The sequence below is a fragment of the Cygnus olor genome, chromosome 31 (genome assembly GCF_009769625.2).
Source record: "Cygnus olor isolate bCygOlo1 chromosome 31, bCygOlo1.pri.v2, whole genome shotgun sequence".
NCBI lineage: Eukaryota > Metazoa > Chordata > Aves > Anseriformes > Anatidae > Cygnus > Cygnus olor.
The window spans coordinates 557,598-573,385 of record NC_054088.1 but is presented as its reverse complement, the minus strand read 5'-3'; positions in this window follow the sequence as shown (position 1 = coordinate 573,385).

Below are 15,788 nucleotides of genomic sequence, written 5' to 3'. Positions count from 1 at the left end.
GAGAAGAGTTGGAAGGGACCTTCAAAGATCATCTAGTCCAACTGCCTGACCTCTTCAGGGCTAAACAAAAGCTACAGCATATTAATGAGGGCAATGTCCAAATGCTTCTTGAACACTGACAGGCCTGGAACTACAAGCAGGTCTCAAGGAAGCCTGTTCCAGTGTTTGACCACCCTCACAGTACAGAAAATATTTCCTGCTGTCCACTCGGAATATCCCCTGGTGCATCTACGTGCCATTCCCACATGTTCTGTGATCAGTTACTAGGGAGAAAAGATCATCACCTCCCTCTCCACTTGCCCTCCTAAGACAGTAGCTGAGAGCAATGAGGTCACCCCTCAGCCTTCTTTTCTCCAGACTAGACAACCCAAAGTGTCCTCAGCCTCTCCTCATAGGACATCCCCTGTTAGCAGTATTCCCCCCTTTCCCTTGGTTTCCCAACTGACAAGGTTCCTGGACAGATAACCTTGCTGGAAGAAATATTTTCTCTCTCTCCCATGTTCTCACCAGTCAGTGTGACTGACAAGGTCTGCTTCCCTTCACTGCCTCCTTTATCACTTGTCGGTCAGGTTTGTGTCCCTGGATGCGTTGTGGTTTATCCCCAGGAAGTAGCCAAGCACCACACACACACAGCCACTCTCTCCTTCCTCCTCCTTAAGAGAAGAGGGGGAGATAAACAGGAGATGGGGAGAGACTCTTTATCAGGGAGTGTAGCAGCAGGAAAAGGGGCAACAGTTTAAAAAAGACAAAAAAAAGTGAGTCACTGGAACAGGTTGCTCAGAGAAGTGGTGGATGCCTCATCCCCCCTGCTAGTGTTCAGGGTCAGGGTGGATGGGACCTTGAGCAGCCACGTCTAGTGGCCAGTGCCCTTGCCCATGGCAGGGGGGTTGGAACTAGATGGTCTTTAAGGTCCCTCCAGACCCAAAGCATTCTATGATATGGTGATCCTGCAGGCCAGCAATTGGTTGTGTAGCTTATGTAGACAGAGGGATTTCAGTTTCTATGAAAAATTTCATCTCCCTGAGTATCAACAAGTGCTTGGAAGTGATGGGATGCAGCCTGCCTGTCACTTTGTGGGTGTCCGATCTCACAGTGGAACAAGAAAAGATAATTCTCATGCCAAACTCTTATTTTCAATTAGGGGAAAAGACACCAGTGGAAGTAAGTGTCCATCCCCAGCTCAGAGAAGAAAACACAGTGACTGCTTCAGTCTGTTTCAAAGTCGATTCACTTGGAGACCCAGGGGAAGAGCTCCCTCTGCAGCGGAGCAGGGCTGGGCTCCTGGGCCCAAGGAGAGCTCCTGGCAAGCGGGCAGCGCTGCAGAGAGACAGCTCTGCCCACGAGCAGCTCCTCTGCACAGCGCAGCAGGTCTGGGGGCACTGCCTGCAGGGGACAAGGGCGGCTGAGAGAAGGGAGGGAGATGTTAAAGGCAGTGTGGAGGGGGGCTGCTGAGAGCTCAGTGTTGGAGAAATCTTCCCAGCCCTGAACAGGGTAAGTGCCTGCCTGCAGGGCAAGGCAGCTCTAGTTCCTGGTGCCATCTCCAGATTTGCAGGCAAATCCCACAGCCTATGGGAGCTTTCAGTAGAACTCTCAGAGTTTTTTTGAATAAGAGGAGAATGACAAGTTCCAGAACAGGGATTACCTGCCAAAGCTGACAGAAGGACAGGACGTGAGGGTTCTTTCTCATGCGGCTGGCTGCAGGCTGTGCAGCCAGGGTGCAGGCATGGGTGGCCAGGGCTGTGGTGCAGAGCAGGGTCCTTGCTGTGCCCCAGGGGCTGTGTGCCGGGGCAGGGCCTCTGTCGGCTGCCAGGCTCAGCACTCAGCCTGCCCAGGGAGCTGCCCAGGGCGCTGCAGGTAGAAGCTGCGGGTGGAAGGAGTCCCTGGAGCAAGGCAGAACAGGGCAGGGCAGAGTCCTGCTGGTGCCCCGAGGCTGCTGTGTGGGGCAGGCTGCTCATAGATCTACAGCACCCCCAGAACAGCTCAGAGTGGACTCCTCAACTTAGAGGTCAGAGCAAGGGATACTTGAAGGGTAGCATTTTATATTTTGCGATCTCTCCTCTTGCTTTGCTGGGTGGCAGTAGGAGATGGGAATTTATTTCTATATTATTATGAAGACACTGGGTCACCAGTTCTAGTTACCCCCTGTTAGGTCAGAGCTGTTCCTTAGCCACTGAACATGGGGAGTTTTCCCTGAAAAGTGCTCTCAGACAAGAGGTGTCTGCAGGGCAGAGCTGAGCACACAGCGGGTGGGATGGGGTCTGTGAGCAATGGCAGGGAGGAGATGTGGGGACAGGGAAGCAGCTGCCAGCAGGGACAGCTCCAGGCAGCAGAGACCTGGGCAGGGAGGGAGAGGGAGCTGCTGCCTGAAACACCAGGGGAGGGGGGATTCAGGCACTCCCTGCCAGGCCTGCAGTGCAGGCACCTTCTCTGCAGCAAACCCCTGCTCTCCTCTGCCACCCAGCACAGCTTCTGCCCTCAGGGGCTTTAAGGCATGAGCCACCTGCTCCTCAGCTGGACCTCCAGAAGAGGAGAGGAGCCTGTGTCCTGCAAGGTGATACCCCGTGATCAGTATTGTAAGAGTCCCTGCCCTGCAGTGTCACTTCCATAGGTGGCATGCAAGTTTGGTAACCTGAAGGCTTCCCTGCATGCCTATCAGCCTTTCTCTCTGTCAGCTGTTTGGAGAATTTTGGTATTCTTTCTTATTTCTCCACCTGTGTGCGGTTCTCCTACTCTCTTTGTCTAGGGTACAGGTGGGTGTAAGCTTCTGTTCTGATAGAGTCTGTTGGGGCCCTGCCCTGAGGGTGTCTTCTTGGGAACAAGGTGCCCGAGCTTCATATTAAACTGTCAGGCACGCTGTCATCCAGTTGGGAGAGTTGAAGAAGGAGCTCACTCATTCTCATTCATCTCAGGGAAGGGTAAATTCTGTGGGAGAAAACATGAATTTTGCTGAAATAGTCTCTCTAACTTGTCTTTTTTTCCTCCATGGACAGGCAACCCTGCCGGAGGCAGCAAATGTCCAACAGCAGCTTCCCCAACGAGTTCCTCCTCCTGCCATTCACAGACACACGCGAGCTACAGCTCCTGCACTTCGGGCTCTTCCTGGGCATCTACCTGGCTGCCCTCCTGGGCACGGCCTCATCCTCACAGCCGTAGCCTGCGACCGCCTCCACACCCATGTACTTCTTTCTCCTCAACCTCGCCCTCCTGACCTGGGCACTATTACCACCACTGTTCCCAAAGCCATGGCCAATTCCCTCTGCGATACCACTACCATTTCCTATGCAGGCTGTGCTACCCAGGTCTTTTTCTTTATTCTCTTTGTCGCAGCAGAGTTTTATTTCTCATCATCATGGCTTATGACCGCTATGTTGCCATCTGCAAACCCCTGCACTACGGGACAATAATGGACAGCAGAACTTGTGTCAACATGGCAGCAGCTGTCTGGGGCAGTACTTTTCCTATGCTGTGCTGCACACTGCCATACCTTTTCCCCCCTCTGCCAAGGCAATGCCCTGGACCAGTTCTTCTGTGAAATTCCCCAGATCCTCAAGCTCCTGCTCAGATGCCTACCTCAGAGAGTTGGGCTTCTTGTGATTAGTGTGTTTATTATTTGGGTGTTTTGTTTTCCTTGTGCTGTTATGTGCAGATCTTCAGGGCTGTGTTGAGGATCCCCTCGATGCACGGCCGGCACAAAGCCTTTTCCACATGCCTCCCTCACCTGGCTGTGGTCTCCCTGTTCATCAGCACTGGCTATATGCCTACCTGAAGCCCCCCTCCAACTTTCTCCATCCCTCACCTTTTGCTGGCAGTTCTGTACTCGGTGGTGCCCCCAGCAGTGAACCCCCTCATCTACAGCATGCAAAACAGGGAGCTCAAGGCTGCAGTTAGGAGACAGATTTGGGGGATGTTTTTCAGTACTTATAAATATCCCTTCACTCTCCAATAATGTATATAAGTACATCGCTTCCAAGCTTCTGTTTTGTTTGTTCTCATTATTATTATATATATATATATTTTTTCCTTTTTCTTGGGTCATTATTACTGCTCCTATTCCTTGCATTTGTCCATAAATATTTGGATTCCCCCCACTGCTGTGAATGAATGAACTTCTTCTGTCCCGTATGGAGGCCTTATAAATGTGCATTTAACACTCTGAGTCAGTGAAGAATCTCTACTAACATCTCTGTAATAAAATGGCATTACCCCAGTGCAATGCCTGAAGGTTGGGATTTCCTTCCCCCCAAAAAACAGTGTCAAGAATAGGCCCAAAGAATTGCTCTCCACAAGGGTCTGTTCCTCCTTCAGTTCAGGAGGGAATGGCCCATTGTTGCATTGTGACCTGTCAGAGATCAAGGGCTAGATTTAAGACTCACCCATGGCTGTCTGCTCACAGCAAAGGCAGCGAATGGTCACTGCATTATATAGCCAGGGCTGTTCCCACATGTGACCCGTAGATGATGTCCTTCAGGAGGGGAATCTGGAGATGCCTGCAGAGCCCAGGGTACCTCCAGGGATAGCTGAGCCTGGGGTGGGCAGTGACTGCATCCCCCATGAATGTGAGAGATCTCCCACTGTGAGCGCAGCCACAGGGAAAGAACTAAAGCCAGGTATTCACAGGGAACCTGCGACTCTGCAGTCTCGGAGAAGGAAGTGGGCACCCAGGGGGCAGAGGGAAGAGAAGTTGGGGAGTGATTCATTTCCCCTTTTGTGAAGTACCTCTGTCTGGCACAGCACCACAGCCCATTTGTTCTGCACAACAGCACCACCAGCTTGGGGACAGCTTGTGGGATCACAGAGATGGCCATTCCCACTGCCCAAGGGGAGCTGATTTTTGAAATTTGACCAGCTCCATCTTTCTGCTGGCATCAGTGTCTGTAGTGGGGGAACAGCCACCAAGACAGTGGATCAACACTGGGTCATGGGCCCAGAGATTTTCAATACCCAACTGCAGAAAGCACTGACTAACCTGATCTACCTGTAGAGCTGTCACTGCTCAGAGAAGAAGATGGTAGTGGACACCTCCAGAGATCCCTTCTGACTCAGGAAAGAAGGGGCCGGACTGTGGAGTTAGAGTGCATGACAACCCTGTGTTTTGAGGCCTGCTGGTGCCTGTAATCCATGGTCCTCAAGGTTACCTGGTGAGTGGGTAATTCTCAAAATGAGTCTCTCCCCTTGGGAACCTGGAGTACAGCTGGTGCAATGATACTACAGAAAAGTTCTCAGGAACATTGCAAGACATTACAGAAAGACTGAATGACAAATTAGTTGGAGTTGGAAAGAGTCTCTCCCCATCTTTCTTGTAAGTTCCCTTTAAGTACAGGAAGGCAAGAAGAAGGTTCCCCTCAGAGTCTTCTGTTCTCTAGGCTCAGCAAACCCAACTGGCTCAGCCTGCCTTCACAGGAGAGGTGTTCCACTCCACTGATTCTTTCTGTGGCTCTGCTCTGGTCCCACTCCATAAGTCCTATGTCCAAAATCTTATGTGTCTATTGTGCTGGGGCCCCAGAGCTGGATGCAGAACTCCACGTGGGGTCCCACAAGAGCAGTAGAGAGGGAGAATCACCTCCCTCAGCCTGCTGGTCACTCTGCTTTTGATGCAGCCAGGATATTGTAGGCTTTTTGGGCTCCAAGTGGACTTACAGTCTCATGTTGAGCTTCTCCTCAACCAGCACCCCAGGTCCTTCTCCGCAGGGCTGCTCTCAATCCATTCTTTCTGGCCTGTGTTTGTGCTTGGGATTGCCCCAACCATTATGTGGGAACAGACGGTGTGTCTAACCCAGCTCCAACCCCCTGCCACAGGTCTTTCCTTTTCCATCAACAGAGGGGTGACGCGTTCTGTAAGGGCACCTCAGGCTCTGGGGGAAGACTCGTCTTCCCTTGTCATTGCCACCTTCCATCCTCCAGTGATACTGCCCCCCTTCTGTGAGTGCAGTGAGGGAGTTTTGGGCTGCTTGGCTGTGGGCTGTTGGTGCCCTGCAGACTGTGCAGGATCCAGCTGTCCAACTCCTCATCAGCCTCCTTGCTGCTACGCAGCCTTCTCCCTGCCTCCTGCAGCTTGGCCCCCTGCTGCAGGAGGTCCTCCAGCTGGGCACACCTTTGGCAGGCAGGTCTGCTGCCTGTCCCTGCCACAGGGGAAAGGCCTGGGCATTTCCAGCAGACTGAGATCTGCATGGCAGCCTCACACCTCGGCAGCTCTGTCTGGGTGGAGGCAATGGCCACCGCTGGGGCAGGCAGTGCTGATGGCCAGCTGGAGCTGCGGCCGCTGAGAGATGAGTGGCCACCATCCTGTTGAGGATCAGTGGGGTGCATGCCTTTATCTGTGCAGGCCCAGGTGCAGGGTGCAGGTGTACCTGGTGCCTCCCACCCTTTGCTGTGGGATGGTCCTCCCTCACTGGGTGCCCTCCCTGCTCCTCCCAAGCCAATGGCCGCACCAATGGCAGCACCAGGCCAGGCCCATTCTGTTTCCCTACATTGTTGGCCATGCTCCTGGTCACTGGCTCGTGGAGGTGGGGGGTGGCCGCCATCAATTGGCTCTTCCCATGCTTTGTCAGCCACTCTGGCAAGAGCTGCCACCTCCAGGCAGGTCTCTGCATGCCCCTGGGGCTGCCCAAGCTCAGGAAATCCTCTTGTAGGCCATAATCCCCGCTGTGCTGTGGAACATGTCCTCCTGGAGCTGATCGCCTCAGAGAGTCAAGGAATTATCGAGTAGTGCTGGACACAGGTCCAGCACAGGCTGGGAGACAAGTGGCTGGAGAGCAGCTCAGAAGAAAGGGCTCTGGGGGTGCTGGTTGACAGCAGGCTCAACATAGCCAGCAGGGTGCCCTGGCAGCCAAGAGGGCAAAACACATCTTGGGATACATTAAGCACAGCACAGCCAGATGGTCAAAGAGGTGAGTCTTCTGCTATATTCAGCGTTGGTGAGGCCTCCCCTTGAATCATGTACACAGTTCTGGGCCGCAACAGAAGAAAGATGTGGACTTGAAAGCATCCAGAGGAGGACAACAAAGCTGGTCAAAAGGCTGGAAGGCATGTCCTGTGAGGAGAGCCTGAGGACACTTGGGTTGTCTAGTCTGGAGAAAAGAAGGCAGACAGAAGGCCTCATTGCTCTTGACAACTTCCTGAGAAGGGGAAGTGGAAAGGGAGGTGCCAGTCTCTTTCCATGAAAACTGATGACAGGATGCATGGGAATGGTACGAAGCTGCACCAGGGGAGGATCACACTGGACGTTAGGAAACATTTCTTCTGTGAGGTGATCAAACACAGGAACAGGCTTTCCTAGAGACCTGCTTGATGTCCCAGTGTTGAACAGGCATTTGGACAATACTCTCATACATAGTTTCTAACTTTTGGTTAGCCCTGAAAAGGTCAGGCAGTTGAACTGGATGGCTTTTGAAGATCCCTTACAAATGGACTATTCTATACCATTTGATTGAATTTGTCACGATCCATTTAGATTCTATAATATAAAGCTATCAAGCCCTTACCTGTGCCACTGTAGGGAATTTGTCCACCTCAGAAGCACAACTTTGGATTGTCCTTGTTGGATATCACAGAGTTTCAATTGGCCTATCCCTCCAACCTGCTTTTATTGGAAAAGAGATTGCTGTGGTGGATTGTATTGAAAACCTTGCTGGAATCCTGGTAAATGAGATTCACTGCTCTAGTTTCACCCACAGATGTGGTCATCATCCTAGGAAATAATGAGGGTGGTCAGCTATGATCTACCCTCACTTTCAGTCACCTTCTTCTTCAGACTGCCAGCAATGAGATCCAAGAGGACACACTCTGGAACAGGCTCCTCTACCAAAGTAATGCTAAGCAAGCTTTAGCTCCCCAGCTGATCTTGTGGACCTTCTGGAAAGCTGCATGTAATTTTTGCTTTTATCCAGTCCTCAGGGAGTCCACGCCACCTTCATGACCTTTCACTGGTGGTGAAGAGTGTTGCTGTCTTGGCACCCCTGTCAAAAAGCACAGGCAACAGCTCCTTCTGGTCTGTGGCTGAGGGCATTGGTGCGCCTTGGTGTTGTAGCATCACAATTGTGGCACCAGGGCAAGCTGTGACTTTCCTTTGGGAAGCCAGGTAACAAATGTCCAAGACCCTGCATGTGCAAAGGCTTTGTTTGAAGCCAAAGACTTGGTAGAATGGACAGCAGGTGGAAATACATGGAAGAGAACGAGATGACAACGAGAGAGCAAACCCTGCTGTCCCCAAGGACAGAGAGAATCAGAGCTGGGATGGCCTGGGCAGGCCTGGCAGGAAAAAAGGTTTGCTGCCAGGTGTGTCTCTGCAGCCCCGAAGGCCTGTGGCAAAGGTGAAACTGATCTCCAGGAGCACCCAGGTGCTGCTGACAGGCACTCTGTGAAAATTTTGGCTTGTTCCTTGACATCAAGGGGCTGAGTAAAAGTTGGGGGGGAGAACAAACAGCAGCTGAGAATGTAGGCACATAAGTGGGGACTCCAGTGATGTGCTTCCTCTTCATGGGCTGCCTGCATCTACTGGGTAGAGAAGGAACAGACCTTGCCACACCGCAGGGACAGCACTCGCTCATTTGCACAAAGTCTTTGACTCTGCCTGCAATTCCTGTATCGGGTTTCTGCCACACATTCACTCTGGATGGGGATGGTTTTCCTGCCCAGGACCAGTGCGGCCCTACCAGCCACAGGTAGTTCTGTGTGAGAGTCTTGGCATCTGATGTAGCACTCCAGGCCTGTATTTGGTCGTAACAAAATCCAGAACCTGCCCTGAATTGGATTAGGCAATATGGAAATATCCTTAAGGCCACTGCCATTAAGCAGTAATGGAGATATTGTAAACACAGTTGACGGGGAAGAGAGCTGTCCTTATGGTATGTGACCCCACATTTTTTTTTTTTTTTTTTTCCAGTGCAAGCAGTGTGGGCTGCTCAGAAAATACTAATGGCCAGTAAAAAGATTCAGTGCTCCTAAATGTAGGCATCTGCTGTCATTTCCGTTTCTGAGATAAAATGTCCCTACACTTAAAAATGATGCCCCCAGATATTCCTTGACTCCCACAATTAATCCAACAGAGTGTGCAGATACCTGAAATGTCTTTGAACAAGTCTTATACCTCCAGTGTCAGAAGGTGTCTGCATCTGAGCAGCTCTCTCCTGGCCTCTGTCTCCATTCAAGGTTTTGGGAGATGACACAAACAGCTGACATGCAGAAGCCTGGTTTGTGCCAACCTGAGCCAAAGCAAGAGGAATCCCAACTCCTGTGGGTTGTGGGAGGCATGGGAGAGAGCTGAGCCCCCTTCTAGCCTCTGGGCAGCAAACAAAGAAGGAGATGCCTTAGTTGACTCAGTTGAAATCCTTCCCTCAGCAGGGGGAAGGAAGATCCTTTCCTGTCCTTGCATGAGTGTCCTGCCTAAAAATAGGGCATGGAAAGGTGATCCTTGGACCTCATCCATTTTCTGAAATGAGGAAGGACAGTGCTGGAAATGAGATTCCTTCAGCAGTTGAGGGAAGGAACATCAGTGATTACTTCAGTGTGTTTCAAAGTTGATTCCCCTGGAGGCCCAGGGACATCTCAGGGGACAAAGGAGAGGGGGGAGACAGAGAGGCGCTGAGCTGGAGCTGTGCTGCTGAGCTGTGCTGGGCTCCTGGGCCCAAGGGGAGCTCCTGGCAAGTGGGCAGCACTGCAGAGAGACAGCTCTGCCCAGGAGCAGCTCCTCTGCACAGCGCAGCAGGGCTGGGGGCACTGCCTGCAGGGGACAAGGGCGACTGAGAGAAGGGAGGGAGATGTTAAAGGCAGTGTGGAAGGGGGATGCTGAGAGCTCACTGTGGGAGAAATCTTCCCAGCCCTGAACAGGGTAAGTGTCTGGCTGCAGGGCAACACAGCTGTTGTTCCTGGTGCCATCTCCAGATTTGCAGGCAAATCCCACAGCCTATGGGATCTTTCAGGAGGACTCAGGACTCAGGAGGAGTTTTTTTTGAATAACAGAAGAATGACAGGCTCCAGAGCAGGTATTACCTGCCAAAGCTTTCAGAGGGACAGGACATGAGGGTTCCTTCTCATGGGGTCAGCTGCAGGTTGTGCAGCCGGGGTGCAGGCAAGGATGGCCAGGGCTGTGGTGCAGAGCAGGGTCCCTGCTGTGCCCCAGGGGCCGTGTGCCGGGGCAGGGCCTCTGCCGCCTGCCAGGCTCAGCACTCAGCCTGCCCCCCATCCTCTTCCCCTCCCCCCCCCCCCCCCCCCCACCTCACCTCCCCGGGCAGGACAGGACAGGGTCCTGCTGCTTGTGGTAGGCTGCTGCCTGGGGCAGACTGCTCACAGCTCCACATTACAGCCTAGACATCTCTGGAGAAGACTCTTCATGAGTATGATCAAAGAAGATGCTTAAATCTGTGCCTTTCTGTAGCTTTCTTTTCAGCATTTCGCTTGTTCATGCTGATAGGAATGCAAATACAGATGCCAGGTTTAGAGGAAGGTCTCAGATTCCTAAAGTGTCACTGTGAGGTTTACGAGGAACCTCAGCAACCATCAGCTTCAGATAGGAATAACGTCACCCTTCTGGTTTCATCAGGGATTGTGTGAGGTGCCTGCAAACATAGTGTCCTGATCTTGGCTTGGATAGAATCAATTTCCTTCCCAGTAGCTGTTATAGTGCTGTGCTTTCGATTTAGGATGAGAAGAATGCTGGTAACACACTACTGAGCACTGCTTACACTGAATCAAGGACTTTTCATCTCTGATGCTGCCCTGCCAGCGAGGTGGCCGGGGTGCCCAAGAAGATGTGAGGGGACAGAGCGGATAGGTGACCCAAACTGGACAAAGGGATATTCCATACCATATCACAATCGGCACTAAAACCAGAGGGGTTCTTTTGGGTGTTACTTGCTCAGGGACTGGCTGGGCATCAGCTGGTCGTGTGCAATTCCTCTGTCTATCACTTCTCTGTGTGTCCTTTTCCTTGTGATTTTTCCCCCCTTTACTTTCCTCTTAAAATGTCCCGATCTTGACCCTTATGTTTTTTTCTTCTTTTTTTTTTTTTTGTTTGTTTCTTTGTTTGTTTTTTCAGATTCTTTCTCCCATCCCACTGTGGGGAAGTGATACCGAACGGCTGCATGGTGCTGAGCTGCCTGGAGGCTAAACCACAACAGATGGCGATGCCACTGGGCTGCTCCCTGCCCCTGGATGTGTCTGCAGGGCAGAGGTGAGCACACAGCACAGGGCACGGGGTCTGTGAGCCATGGCAGGGCACAGACTTGGGGACAGAGAAACAGTTCCCAGCAGGGACAGCTCCAAGCAGCGAAAACAAAGGCAGGCACCAAAAGGAAATATTTAAGCAAAATCCTTTGTCAGGGCAATACAGGCACCTCCTGCTGTGTCATGCAGTGCAGATCCCTTCCCCTGAGCAACCCTCCTCACCTCACCTCTCCAGTCCAGCTAGGAATGGGGAAGCCTCGACCGAGTGCCCAGCTTTCCCTCTTCTTGCCCCTCTCCCCTACACCATCACTGTGTTTCTTCTCATTTCTCCACCTGCCTGTGCTGCTCTTGGTATTGTTGTTGGACCCTCAGGAGATGGCAGTTTCAGCTGCAGAGTCAGGCACTAACCTTGTGGCTCCCATCCCACGGATGTGTCCATGGGGCTGTGGTGTCCCAGCATTCCTCTAACCTGTGGGACTCTGGCAATGCAGATAGTGGGGGTGGGAAAAGACCTTACTGTCCCTTCACCAGATATATCCTCATTAGGACACCTGACTGAGTCCTTGAGATGTCCTTCCAAGCTGTGAGCTGCCCTCCAGATTGCAATCCCTCCCGTAGCAGCTCTGCTTTACCTGATGGAGAAGTGCTGAAATGCTATGGGCAGGAAAAGGCTGTTGGGGTGGTGAAAGGAACTCCTTGGCTAGCAGTGGGGTGCTGAGACCTTGCTCAGGTACCTGGAGGCAGGGTGAGGCACTCAGTTATCTGCAGTGGATGCCTCTGCTCTCAGAGGTCTTTGGTTTCTTCTCAGGGGGACACAGGACTGTAATCCCCCTCCATATCAAGAAGGAGCAAGCACGGGACAGCTGGGAAAGTTTCCAGCAGCAAATGGAAAGTGGCAGCATTGGACAATCCTCTTTCCAGTGCTGAAGCAGATTTTGGGAAAGCATGGTGCTTCCCCCTGCATCAGCACCTCCATCTCATTCAGACGGGAGGAATATAACATCTGCTGGGAAGCCAGCTTGGGCTCCAGAGTCCACCACCATGCTCTGGGGACTTCCCTCTTTTAGCCACCAGCCATTGCTGTGTCCTGCTCCATCTGCTGCCAATGGAAGGGCAGGTTCAGCACCTTTCCTGCCCTTGGCACCTTCTGCTCTCTGTGCCTTGCTGCCCCTCCCAGCTGCTCTTTTGGCCCCACTGAGGCCACTCACAGGTTTCCAACAGCATCTGTAGCAGTGGCTGTAGAGGAGAGGGGAGGTACCCCTGAAGAGTGGCACTAACCTCCTGCCAACAGGAATTGACTTCTTCCTCTCAGAGCACAGGAATTCCTGCCAAAGCATCTCCCAACTTCACTGCTGGCAGGAGGATCTCCCATAAACATGTTGCCTTGTGCCTGCTCCTGACTTCCCATACTCTTGGGAACAGATGCTCTGCCTGGCATGGGAGGATCAGACCATTCTTCATGGCAAAGATCTCCACAGGACTGTCTCCACATCATGCCTTGCTTCTCTTTGAAACAAAACAAAAGAAAAAAATAATAAATATTAATAATAATAATAATTAAAAAGAATTAAAAAGACAAAACATCTTCATGATACAAAGACATGCTTCAGGCCTGCCCATTACTCCCACCCTCATTCTCTGGCTATCCAGATGGTCCTGAGGGTTACTGAGGCTCCTCTTCTGCAGGACATCGTCTGAGTGCTCACATACCTCTCAGGACAGCAGGTGACACCATCGAGGTCCTGAACAAAGCTGCTGCAGGTCTACTGCACAACAGTGGTTGGTGTTAGGTCCAACCACATTCTTCTCTGGGAGATAGTTTCTTTGCTGGTGAATATACCTGCAGACCCCATGTGCATCTGGTCTGGGGAAGGCACAGGCACACACCCCACTTGCAGCACCTGGCACTTGGTCCTTTCTGTTCATATACATGACACACACGTGCCCACTGTCACACCAGTGCCCTGCAGTACCTGTTTTTTGGAACATGTGACATTCTTCGCGGTTGAAGATCCCCACTCCCTCCAGTAGCTGCACTGGGAACCCATTCACTTGAGTAGCTGTACTGAGACTCCACAGGCTGGAAATATTGCGCTGAGCACTTTGGGGAGCTTTCCAGCCCAGAGCAAGGTTAGCACATGCCCTGAGCCAAGCTGTAGTACCTCCAAGGTTTCCCCTTGGTCCTGGTATGGCCAGGGTGTGTGTCACCCAATGTGTCTGTTTGGGAAAGGCCTGGGTGTGCAGAGCTGGCATGTGGTAGTGCAGTCCCTGTCACTCTGGAGTGTGTGTGTATGGGGGGGGGGGGGGGGGGGGGGGGGGTGGGTTGGGTTTGGTGCAAACTGCTAGGTAGCCCCTAGGGATGGGGTCTTTCTTACGAGGACAGACTTCAATTGACCATTTGACAGGTGCTGCATTGGCAAGAACAGGACTCAGGACGGCATAGCCCTTCAGGAAGGAACTACATTTGGGATTCCCTCAAAGGGTAGAACTCCTGGCTGTGTCACAGCTTGAGTCACTGCACTGTGTAGGCAGACCAAAGTCCCACCATGACAGAGGCAACCTCATGCTTCCTCACAGCCACCCCTCCAGTACTCCTGAACTACCATTGACAATGCAGACTCAAGCAAACAGAGACAAAAGGGAATGCAAGAATGCCCATGCTGTACAAACTCAACAACGATACATGCTAGCAAGTAACTGGAACAAGAGCTGAGCACCAGCTCATCACAAGCACCAGATTCATGCTTCGTTGGTTTGAAAGGACTGAGCACAGGGCATTAGAAAAAGCATAAAAGAAGAGCTACATCTTCTCCGTGTGGACTCAGCAGCAGCAGCCCTGCAGAATGACAACCCATCTGGCCTCATGGCTTGGACAAGTGTACAGTTTGCTGCTTGAAGAACTGTCTGGATGGCCATGCTCAAATAGCCTGAGTGAAGGGAGTTCAGTCCAGCTGGTGCATGGTCACCAGTGACATTCCCCAGGCCTCAGTACTGGGTCCAGTTTTGTTTACTATTTTGATCGATGGTATGAATGAGAGGAATAAGTGCACCCTCAGCACATTTGCAGATGATAACAAGTTAGCTGGGACAGTTGATCTTCCTGAGGGTAGGAAAGGTTTGCAGAGGGACCTGGAAAGGCTAGATTGATGGACTGAGTTCAATCACATGACATTCAAGAATGGTAAGTGTTGGGTCCTGCCCTTGGGTCATAACAACCCCAAGCACTGGTAGGCTTGGGAAAAGTGTCTGGAAAGCTGCCCAGCAGAAAAGCACCTGGGGGTGCTGGTCAACAACTGGCTGAACATGAGCCAGTGGTGTACCCAGGTGGCCAAGAAGGCCAATGGCATCCTGGCCTGCAAGAGAACTAGGGTGGCCAGCAGGACCAGGAAACTGACTGTTCCCTTCTACGCAGCACAGAATCATAGAATGTTTTGTTGGAAGGGACCTTAACGATCATGTAGTTCCAGCACAGCCCCCCACCCCACCCCATCATGGGCAGGGACATCTTCCAACAGATCATATGTGCTTACGATGTCACTGTCAGCTGAAGATCTGATAGGCCAGGAGCAGGCCCGTGGCAGGTGAATGTTCCTGTGATGCCAGTGGTGCCTGAGTAGCTGACAGGCCTGTGCTAGACACTGTGAGGATCCTGGTGCCTGAAAGCTAGTAGGCCAGGAATAAGCACATGGCTTAAGTGGGTGTTTGGGAGGTTATGATGTCACGTCAGTGATGGTACCCCATGCTTGGTTGCTCCCGAAATCCATGTCTATGTGGTGCTTAGTTCAGTGGCTGCACAAATATCAGAGAATCACAGAATCATAGAATGGTTTGGGTTGTAAGAACCCTAGTGACAGTCTAGTCCCAACCCCCTTGCTACAGGCAGGGACACCTTCCAGTAGGCAACATGTGCTTATGAGGTATGGTCAGCTGAGGAGCTGATAGGCCAGGAGCATGCCCCTGGCCTGTGAATGTCGTTTGGATGCCAGTGGTGCCTGTGTAACTAAGTGGCTGAGAGCAAACATGGCCTGTGCTAGATGCTGTGAGGACCCTGGTGCCTGAGAAGCCAGTAGGCCAGGAATAAGCACATGGCATGTGTGGGTCTGTGGGGAGCTCATTGGTGATCAATTAGCTGACAGGTCAGGGCAAGGCCCATGGATTGTACAGGTACCTGTGAGGTCACTGGTGCCTGAGGAGCTGGCAGGCCTGGAGCAGGCCAAGAACTTGTGTAGGTGTTTGTGAGGTCATTGCTGTCTGAATACAGGCCAGGAGCAGGCCCATGGCAGGTGAGGATGCTAAGGCATCACCTGGAGCTGGGTTCGACAGAATATGAAATATCATGAGTTGGAAAGAATTGATGATCAGTGAGTCCAACTCCAACCTCCAGACTAAAAATAAACTATGTATCTAAAAAACTATAAAGAGTATAAATATGCATTAAATATATATATACAAAAATAAATACATATATTATAAAAATAGAAATTATGTATATAATAATTAATATAACATAATACAACATAATAAATATTATAAGCTATAATATAAAAACATACTATATTATAATATTGTATTATAATATATTTAAAATAATGTGCAATATATAATAATATATATAAAATAATATATAA